The sequence below is a fragment of the Protomyctophum bolini genome (assembly GCF_963924005.1).
Source record: "Protomyctophum bolini genome assembly, chromosome: 15".
NCBI lineage: Eukaryota > Metazoa > Chordata > Actinopteri > Myctophiformes > Myctophidae > Protomyctophum > Protomyctophum bolini.
The window spans coordinates 33,967,634-33,978,903 of record NC_137876.1 but is presented as its reverse complement, the minus strand read 5'-3'; the positions used below and the strand labels follow the sequence as shown (position 1 = coordinate 33,978,903).

The window sequence follows — 11,270 nt, the reverse complement described above, 5'->3', positions numbered from 1 at the left end:
GTGTGTGTGTGTGTGTGTGTGTGTGTGTGTGTGTGTGTGCAAACCTACTTGTAGTCAGTGAAGCTTATACTCTTGTCTACAAGGCTGAAGGCTTACTTGCTGCACTAGCCAGTTCTTTTGTTCACTCTCTGCGCACTGCACAACACACACACACACACACACACACACACACACACACACACACACACACTTCCATATTATACAAATAGCCTGCTACGCTGTATGCATGCCAGGATACCCATGCATGTGTTCACTACACTGGATGCGGTTTGTGTGTTGCAGGTGTGTATGTTGGGGGAGGGGGGCATTTCAGGTAAAGACCTACACACACACACACACACACACACACACAGACGATACAGTTGTCTGCTTGTCTTATATGATAGTCTGTCTCTTTCTGTTGGTTTGTCTTATGTACAATTCTGTCTGCCTGTTCTCAAGGTGTAAACCCATCTGTCTGGTTGATGGCCCTGTCTGTTTTCAAGGTGTTTACTCTACCTCTACCTGTCTGTCTGTATACTGTGTATGACTAGCCGCAATTTGCAACTCTAGATTTTTTATAATGGGATGAATCTAGAGTTGCAATACCCTCCATTGACTCCCCACTAATCTTTTTTGGTTTGCGATCTGCTTGTCTTAAACGACGTTAAACTCACCAACATTGCAGCTGTAGTACAAGCTTGAATTATACTCTTTCAATCTGCCGAGCTTGTTTTTCATAAAACTCCACCGTAGAGATGTTATGAGCTACTTTCTGTCAAGACATCCTCTGCAAGTGATTCTTTTTTTAAGTGTTGCAGTTTGGAAGCACTCGTTTTTATTAATGGGTCGCGCTGCTGCCTCCTGCATTATGTGCAAATTCGAAACAGGTGGAACGCAGGGCCGTTCAGTGACGTACGACGAGTGCTTCCAAACTCCAGCACTTAAAAATAATGACTTGCAGAGGATGGCCTGACAGAAAGTAGCTCATAACATCTCTACGGTGGATTTTTATGAAAAACAAGCTCGGCAGATTGAAAGAGGATAATTCAAGCTTGTACTACAGCTGCAATGTTGGTGAGTTTAACGTTGTTTAAGACAAGCAGATCGCAAACCAAAAAAGATGAGTGGGGAGTCAGAGGGTATTGCAACTCTAGATTCATCCCATTATAAAAAAAATCTAGAGTTGCAAATTGCGGCTAGTGTATGACCATGTTCGTGTGTCCGTTTGTCTGTCTGTCAAAACATGACCTCTGTTGGTCTGCTAATGCTAGTAGTTTACATGCTAGCCTGAACATGGAAGTCACAATGACTGAAGCACAATTGTATCTATCAAACGTCACCTGTAGAGTCTGCATGTTTCGTGTCTTCATGTCGGTGTGGAGGAAGGATGAGGAGTGGGGGCCTGGTGGGAGAAGTTGGAAAAGAGAGGTGTGTGTGTGTGTGTCCTTCAGAGTCGTAATGTCAGCTGCTCACACAAGCCACGAGGAGACACACAGCTGTTTGCACAGGCATGCACATATACTGTACATGGAGTGGACACACACACACACTCACAAACCATTGTGCCTTATGCATTTGTAACCCTTTTGAGGGCATTGTCATGAAAGATCAGGACGCGTTTTTCGGAAAACCGATGGAGAAACGCTGCTAAAAATCTGAAAAACGCTCTCTGTATGCAGGGACCTTAAGTGGCTAATCTCAGACTCGATTATAATAAAATGTGTATAATAATTATCCCCCCAAAAAATCTACTTCTTGATTACTCCATTTTTCTGCATGAGCATGATTAAGTCCTAAATAGTCCTGCCCTTTTCATGGCCCGGAAGAGAATTTCCTATACATTTTTCCCATAGACGTTTCAGAAAGTATTTATTTAAAGACCTTTAAGCCTCGTACAAAGCCAACTCCGGCGTGCCGCGCCACGTCCAAAACGGTTGAGAAATGACAGAGTTACCGTGTGGCGGTCTCTCTACTGTACTGTACTGTCACTGTAATTTACTGGCACCCCCAAAAGCATCATATATACAGTTAACACGTGCGTGTGTGTTTGTGTGTGCGTTAGGTTGCGCACAGGTGGTGAAAAACAACCATGCTGTTTTCGTGCTCCCCAGACACCCAGCCACCCACACACAGCGCCCCGTAAGGGAGTGGTTGCACCACTCAAAAAGTGTTTTACCCTGCCCTTTCTTTCTGACTGTGCACTCCATATCAGCCTTGATTTATTTTTGGTTAATTTGGTGTCTGCTCATGTGTTGTTGAGGCATGCTTGTCGTGTGTTCCTGTTTTGTGTCCCATCTCCTCATCTTTTCCTGTACTTGATATCTCACCAGTGGTGGAAAAAGTACTCAATTGTTCTACTTAAGGAAAATAATCAATACTGCAATGTGGAACTATACTCTGTTACAAGGAAAAGGTTGGAAAATGCACTTGAGTAAAAGTACAAAAGTATTGGCGTCAAAATGTACTTAAAAGTACCAAAAGTATAGAAAGTGCTCACTAAATGTCCCATTTTGAAGTTTTGAAATGTATAAAAATCTTTTGAAAATGGCAGATCTACAAGCTTGTAGATCGGCTATTTTCAAATGGCCAAAATGTATATATAGTGCTGAAGTGGTTACTGTATGTTTTGTAATAATAATCAAAATCTACAAAATAACTAGTAATGTTAGTTTTCAAATAATTGTAGTGGAGTAAAAGTACAATATTTGGATCTGAGATGTAGCGGAGTAGAAGTTAAAGTACTGGAAATTGGAAATACTGAAGAAAAGTACAAATACCTCAGAATTGTACTTTACTTAAGTACAGTCCTTTGTTACTTTACACCACTGATCACTGAATCTGGACCTGTCTGTCAAGGCAAATGTTCCACAGAGGTCTGTCTGACTGTCTTTTCAGCACAACAACATTCCAGACTCCCAGGAGGTGGTTGACTGTAATTACAAGGAAGTATTTGTAGGAAGAAGAAAAAAGAGATCATTTTCCACAGAAGCTCTGGCAAGCTAAGGCCACTGTTGTTTATTATCATTATGACATCAGAGCACAGCCAGACTGAATCACACGTGCAATAGGCTACTGTGGTATTGTCTATTGTCGTATTGTCTGTGTGCAGTGTGTCTTACTTCCTCTCTCGTTATTGTTCAGTCTGCCTAGTGTCTACTCCTCTTCTCTTCTAGTACATTCCCCCTGCCTTCCCCCCGGTCTTATTACTGATGATGAGTACACCCAAGAAGTAGTTGTTAAATAAACAACATTGCATATTCCTGTACAAGTATAAATATTAAGGGACATCTGGCTGCTGCGGGGGTAATGTTCTTGCCCATCACTGTTTAGATTGGGGTTAGATTAGGGTGACCAGATGTCCTGGTTTGACCGGGAATGGGATTGTCCCGATTTCCAAGTCCCAACAAATATCTCTAAAACAACAATATGTTCCGTTTTCACTACCAAATTGTCCCGGTTTTTGCCACAATTAAAACAAGAGCTATCGCCTTTAAAGTATCTCCCCCCACGCCCAATAGTAGGATGCTTTCATGTTATTTGGGACATTAAGTGGGACAGCTATAAGTAGTCCTGAATTATTGCAACAACACAAGAAGAATTACTCTTGAGATAACGAGGAGATCAGCTTTGATTACAAACTGTAACAAATCAAAACATTTTAAAACAAAAGTTGATGTTTTTGTCAAGGTGTATCCAATCTAGTGTCTGTAGTTCATGAAATGATTTGGCCTATAAAGGCGAGTTCTGTCTGTATCAACAAAGCATGTGATGAACACGTTTAGTACTTTAGTTGTCACCACTCATTAGTTTCAACCACTAGCGGTCACCGAATTTAATAGGTCACCATTGTTGGTGTTGCAGCAGCAGCAGCTCATTGTTACCGCATATATGCACCTTTTTTTCTTACAGCCATAGTGCATTGTTTGTTTGTGCATAAGTGGCGAGGTCTATGAAAACAAGCACAAATGAAAGTAGCTGATCTACAAGCTCACAGCGACACATTGTGAGGTTGTACATGCGTTATTTAAAAACACATTGAGAATAATTTTTAATATTTTTAAAACATTAAAAAATGGCACAACATATGTTAAGATGGATGTCTGTAGACAATTACATATTAATCTGGGGTTCCTTGATGTGAAGAAATGTAGAAGCAAGCCCAAATAAGCAACTACTATACACGAATCAAGCCCAAAAAAACGGGGAAAATGTGGATACTGTAGGAAAATAAATGCAATAAATGTTTAAATCGCCATGTCCTTGCTTCCTCTTTTGGTGTAGCTGAATACGTCCATAATCGTTTAGTAAATAAACACACTACTGAAGCGGCTAGCTTTAGCTAACTAGCATGTTAGGCTATACTGGGGCTTGAAACTAAACAGTGCCACCTTCTCAGTAATATAACATTATACACTAGAAAATAAGACTGTTCATTATATAACCAGTCCATTTGACACATTTTCACTTAGTACTATCACTTCACAGTACTCCACAGAGGTTTCAGTAACTTTCTCTAGTCTGTGAGCTGGAGTCTGCCGGACCCATATATCGTCACTGCGACGTACAGTAGCATAGCCACACAATGTGTCACAGTCGCAATGGGCGGACCGGAACACTCTAGCATGGATAGCACAGATGGATGGCGGATGATAGTCTCGCCAAGACGTCCTGGCACCTAGGGGGCGAGACATTAATAATAGTTGTATTCAGGAGTTGCATAGACCTTAATAACTCTTTCCCCCCTCCCCAGGTACGTATATACAGTATGTATGTCGACGCTAGGTGCCTAGGTGGTGTCATATCCGTATATATACGTAGACAACGTCTATATGGAAGCCTTTAACATTGGTCCAGTTCCCCTAGCAACGCCCCACCGTTCCAACTATGGGATTTCAAATATTTTCTCAGTGCAAAGCAGTGGAAGAGAGGATTTTCAATCCGTCATAACTCAGATTCTAAGATCGCTGTCTTTGGCGGATTTTCTGCCATCCACATTTTGGATTTAATTTGTGCCTTTGTACTGCGACACTGGCGCCATGTAAACACTTCTGACCAGAGGTGAGGAGTGTGTGAGTGTGTGAGTGTTCCAATGCTGCGGTAGTGTGGGGGGTTTGGGGGTGGGGAAACGCATGCAGTCTTCTTAAAGTGAGCGTGTATGCTGGCCCCTGGAGCTGGGGTTTATGCTAACAGCTAGCGGTAGAGATAATGTACGTACTCACACCTAACCAATCGGGAAAGATGAACAATGTTTTGCGTGTCTGAATACGTTTGTGCGTGTCAGTCTGTATGAAACACCTGCCATTGGTGCCATTGGTGCGCAATCTGCGTAATACGTATACAGTGTGTGTGTGCATGAACATTCGTGCACATGCTGGATCCCAGTTTGGGGGACTGACAATGTGGTCCCACTAGGTTAGAGCAGGGGTTCTCAACCCGTGGGTCGTGACCATTCGGGGGTCGCCAAATTATTTTGGGGGGTACCCAAAACATTATTTTTTGCAACTGAATGGCTGGGAAATGGAAATTCAGAGTTTACCTACGTGCATAAACTCTCCTTAATGATTAGATCTGGTTTCAGTATTCATTTATGATATATTTTCTCTATTATTAAGGTTATTTTTGCAGTGAGTTTGTATTGGGGGTGGGGAAGGGGGGCAGGGCGGGGGTCGCGAGACATGGCCAAAGCCTTTCCGGGAGTCCCCAGCCAAAAACGTTGAGAACCCCTGGGTTAGAGTCCTCTACAGTGCCTTCGGCTTGGCAGGACACACCAGTAATCACATGTGGTGGAGTTTGCGGGAATGAAGTCGGGTGGAGCGGCCCGTCATTGCTGCTGCCCTACAGCGCCTCCTACGGGTTTGCCAGGCCAGCGGGGAGCGGAACTGGGAGGGATGGCGTGTTCCTCTGCATGCGCTACGTCCTCCCATGGTGAAACTCTTTGCTGTGAGGTGAAAAGAAGTGGCTGGCGACTCATGTGTATCAAAGGAGGCATGTGGTTTTCTACACCGTTCCCAGATCAACAGCAGGGGTTGGCAATGATAGGGACATGTACATGGGGGCGAGATGGCAACGAGAAAATTTGAGAAAAAATAAGTAGCCTATGCATAATTATTATGCAAATGCATGAGTACACGCACGCACGCGCACACACACACTGTCAGACAGGCATACAGTAAACCACTGGACTGGCTAGACAGGAAGTAGGTCAGCTGGCTCAGACGTGATTGGGGAAGAGGGGGGTTGTGATGATGGCAGAGGGGTGCTGGAGGGGGAGGGGGGCAGTGGGGACACGTTTGGTTTGGGCTGTTCACTGGCCCACTGACCAGCATGACCATGCATGCACACGTGCACACACGCCATGACACACACACACACACACACACCACACCACACCATGACGCAGAAGTGAGAGGGAACTAAAGTAAACTGTAGAGAGAAGTGGGGTTTTTTTTCTGCATGCAGTTTCCTCTCTCACTCCTTCATTTGTCTCTCTCGCGCACGCACATGCACACACACACAGTACGTCTTTTTATTTTAGTCACACATCAACCTGCAGCACCTGTGTGCTGTCTCAGTGTAGTGGAGCAGATGAGAGACAGAGAAATGTCACTGCTGCTCACACAGCCCTGCAGAGACCAGACAGCTCACAGAGCCAGGTCAGGATGCTGTGGTTTTTAAACACACACACACACACACACACACACACACACAGGTCATAGGCAACAACAGCATGGCTTCATCTCGTCAGCTGCCGAGAGCAACAGATGGCAAACCAGCATGCAGGAAGAATAGCCACACACACACACACACACACACTTGCTGGCAATAAACAAATGTGCTGTGCAGGGACTCAGGTGTGAGATGAAAGTGGGAGTAGGTGAGGATGAAGGGAATCTGACAGTCAGAGAGAGAGATTTCGGTAAATGAGAGAGAGCGAGCGAAAGGAGGGGAGGGGGGGTGTTTGAAAGGTGGCGATGTGACCAGCGACTAAATCAGCCCGGAGGCGAAGCGCCTCTCCATACCTCCATCCCGCCCCCAGCCGTCTCCATCACCCTTTGCCCAGTTAAGGCCACATTCCTCTGCCCCTCGCTGTGGAAGCCATAGTAACAGGGCCACAGCAGTGGCTGGAGCTCACACAGGGGGCTTATTCATGAGCGGGTCCATATACTGTATGGCTGGGCTGTCGCTGAGAAGAAATGCCTCCCTCCCTCTCTCCCTCTGCCTGCATGCATGCTTCTAGTTGACCTATTTATTTCCCCCAAGTCAGTGATAAAGCATCCACCCCAGAGCCTGTTCATTCTCTGCGGTTAACCCATTTAGGCCTGACGTCGAAATAAAAAAAACTTTCGTTCTGAAAGAATGTATACCTATTCAAAGAAAAATAGCAGACCTACAAGTTCATAGCGCGCCACCGAGTGGCACGCTATGAGCTTGTAGATCTGCTATTTTGCTTGAATGCTTGAAACACCAAAAGTGGTTCCCGCCCCAAAATGGGTTAACGAGAGCTGAGACGCTGGATGTGTGTGTATGTGTATATATACTGTATGTACTGTCTGTACTGTCGGCACGTTATGTGTTGTTGTGTTCCAATGTTAAATGCTTTGTTTGAATCCGTGGGAATGGGATTATAATACTTGAGTGTGTGTATCTCTCTGTCGTACAGACAGGCAGACTATCTATCTATATCTCATAAGATAGACTATAAACAGCTATTATTGTCACACACACACGCATGCACACACACACACACACACACACACACACACACACACACACTTGATTTTAAGAGTTGGTTGGAATCAGGAGCATGTAAACAAAGTCCAAAGTAGGAAGTGAATCTGGGCGTCCTGCGTGAGTCACACGGCAGAGGCCACGACAAGAATAATGGAGAGACAAGAGGACGGTGGTAGATGGATGGAGAGATTAAAAGGATGGAGGGAAGAAAAGGCCCCCGGGCGGAATTGAGATCGAGGAGAGAAAAAATGAATAATGAGGGGGACGGAAGGACGGACAGAGGGATGACAGGAAACGATTTGAGATGACAAGCTGGCGAAGATGGATGGATGGACGGACGGACGCAGGGTGGGAAGGAGAGCGAGAGAAAGACTCATGGAGTGTATGGGTCCATTAGCATGGTACAATACACTGCATGGTCGTTGCACATGGCCGTGGCGTATTATGGTGTTAACTTAACTTCGAGGATGTACAATAAAAGGCAGCCTCCGCACATTTAAAGCTATGCAACGGATTGATGTGTTTTTTAATTTGTAAGCTTTTGGTCATAAACCTTATGATGACTGACCTATGACCAAAATGTTGCTATAACAAAATAAAGTGCAGCTTTGAGTGTGTGGACTGTAGAGGCTTCCCTTTTATTGTTCATTTGGTTTCCTTTTGGCTCCAGCACCTCAACCAAGTCTAGCAGATGATCGGGGGTTTATTCACTATCAACTCAACTAAATGAACCCTTACAGGAATACAGGTTCATTTGGTTACATCTGTGCACTCTCTGAGTTACAAGTTAATGAACGCAGTGGGTTTTCACTGTGTACAGTCGTAACACGGTAACGCCATGAATCCTCAATTAAGCATCGACTCCTGTTAATAGACTGTTCTCGTGTGCTTTGTGAGAGAGTGATGTACTGTGGGATGTAGTCTCCTTGTAAAAGGCGAGTGGTGCTAAGCGTGTGTACTGTTAGTGGGTTTCAGTTGAGGGGGGGGAGCAGAGCCCAGCCAGCATGACTCCCATCATCCGCTTAAGGTTCTTTAATTCAATCCAGCTCACTTTCTCCTTAATTCACTTTCTCCCGACACTAACTGGGTTCACCTGGCCGCCAGTTTGACGCTCGGAGACACACGCACACTGTCAGCCAGGAGCCAGAAGCAGGTAGTGTGCGTCTGTAGATAAAGATGTGGGTGACGTCTCTCAAAGAGTAGTTAGTGTGGTTGCCCACAGGCAACCAGACTCTTGTAATTGTAACACTTTATTATTATTTTTTTTCTTCCACTAGTCTTTATTTTGACGCACTACCCCTCCCTCAGTTTTGACTGTACGCACTTGAGCCATATGTCAAATTGACCGGAAAAATCGGGAATCGATGGCGTGTACTTTGCTAAGAGAAATGTTGTATAGTTTAATTGATATGAATTTATTAGTGAATTAAATTATCCCATTGACTTCAATGGAAAAATGCAAAAAATCACATTCAAGTATTTTTCCCTCTGAGACTGTAAGCACTATAGTTACAAAACTTGGAGGAATATTTCCTAATTATCACTAAAATTAATTAAAAATATAATTTTTTAGGTCGGCCTCATGGTGGCGCTATAACAGCCCACTTTACCTTTTGGCTCATAACTCTTGAACCGTATGTCGTAAAATCAAAATTATTTTTTCCCTGGATTCCTTGGGTCATGACGCATCTCCCCATATAGGCCACGCCCATTTCCGCCATGATGGATTTTCCGCCATTTTGAATTTTGTCCAAAACACACTTTTTGCTTTTCCTCCTACAGATTTTGTCCAAATCTCACAAAAATCTGTACACGTGATCTCTGGACCCATCCGATTAAAACAGATTTGCAGATTTTCGGTAGTGCGTATCGTTCGGCCGTAATCGTCTTCCGAAGTCAGTAGGAGGGGCCTATATCACGAAAGATGCCATAAATCACAAACGGAATGTCCAATCCATCCCAAATTTGAATCACATGTCCGGGGTGGTTCGTTCAACCGAGTTCCAAAAGCAATTCCATTTTCATCCATAGGGGGCGCCGCAAACGCGATAAATGTAACCGTTTGTCGGAAAACCAGAATTTCGGGGGTTAAATCCCCTCCGAATTACTTACACACGATCTAAGGTGTGACTTGAAACTGTAACAGGCTGGCAATATCAGTGGGAGGGGTATATATATGTAAGCCACTGCGGCAACCACACTCTGCAATTTTTTAAAATTGCGACCTCTCCGAGGTTGTCTAGTTTTCAGTTGTCGTGGTTCTGGGAATTGACTGTATAGTCTTCTGGGAGATGTTGGGGTAGGTGTGGTGGCGGTGATGGTGGTGGGGGGGTGACATTGAAAGGTGCCAACTTAATGACCCCAATTACACACCTGTTTCAGGTGCGTGTTGTCAGGCTGTCAAGAATGGAAAGTATAATGAGTTCCTTGCTGTGTGTGGTTCCTTGTAACAGATGACAATTATCGCATGGGGAGTTGACAGCAGATTAAGCTGTCGATCATAAGACAAGTATGCTGCGTTTATCAAACTTCCTGGGTTCCGCAGCTGTATGTTGTCCTTGCAATCCAGTGAACACCATGCTGACTCTCTCACACAGGCACGTGTGTGGGCATGCTCACAAACTCACACACATAAATGCATCGCACTCTTTTATCTCCTCGCTCTCTGTCTGTCTGTCTGTCTGTCTGTCTGTCTGTCTGTCTGTCTGTCTCTCCTTGTCTCTGTCTCCCTCTTCACTCTCCCCTCTTGCTAATGCTCACCTCAAATGATGCAGCCAGAGTTTTGCATCTGTTTGCATGGGTTTGTGTGTTTGTGGGGGCAATGCACACCCACATACACACATGTGTCATCCTTCATCCAAGAAGGTTTCGGTAGAAACCAGTTTTACGATCATAAGCATGACATTGCCATGAGGGAGTGCGCTTCCTGTAAACTAATAACGTAAAAATATGTAATTGACTTCTGTGGAAGAGATATCGATAAGAGAGAGAGGAGTGGCACATTCACTGGAAATGTACACATGGCAGTTTGTGTGTGTGTGTGTGTGTGTGTGTGTGTGTGTGTGGTCCCTTCTTTAAGCACTATCACAACGCACCAAGTCACCAATCCAGCCCACACATACCAATACAACACTCACCATGACTCATTGGCCACCAGTGAGGTCATAATGGCAGTCATGTGACAATGAAAAATGTACAGCAGGAGGAACACAAGATGGAACTTTAAATCTCTGACACACACACGCACGCACACACCACGCATACCACACTACACTACTCTCTGACACACACACACACACACACACACACACACACACACACATACACACACACACACACACACACACACACACTGCCTGATGGGGGCTAAGAGCCCATTCTGCGACTGGCCTATAAAATATGAATGATAACGTGGTATATTTTTATCAGACAGCCTAAGGACATGTATGAAGTGGAGCAGCACAAACGCTCCATTTCCATTTGCCGTATCTTCCCGCGTGCATGCATGCATGGAGGAAGTGTCTACAATCTACATGCTCCTCCTGCAGATGCTTGGC

The 11,270-nt window shown here is 44.6% G+C and overlaps 1 protein-coding gene across 2 annotated transcripts in view; it reads left to right on the top strand.

The window, feature by feature from the left end:
* Positions 1-11,270, top strand: part of tnika (TRAF2 and NCK interacting kinase a) — a 106,035-nt gene that overhangs the window by 1,296 nt on the left and 93,469 nt on the right. The window lies entirely within an intron of this gene.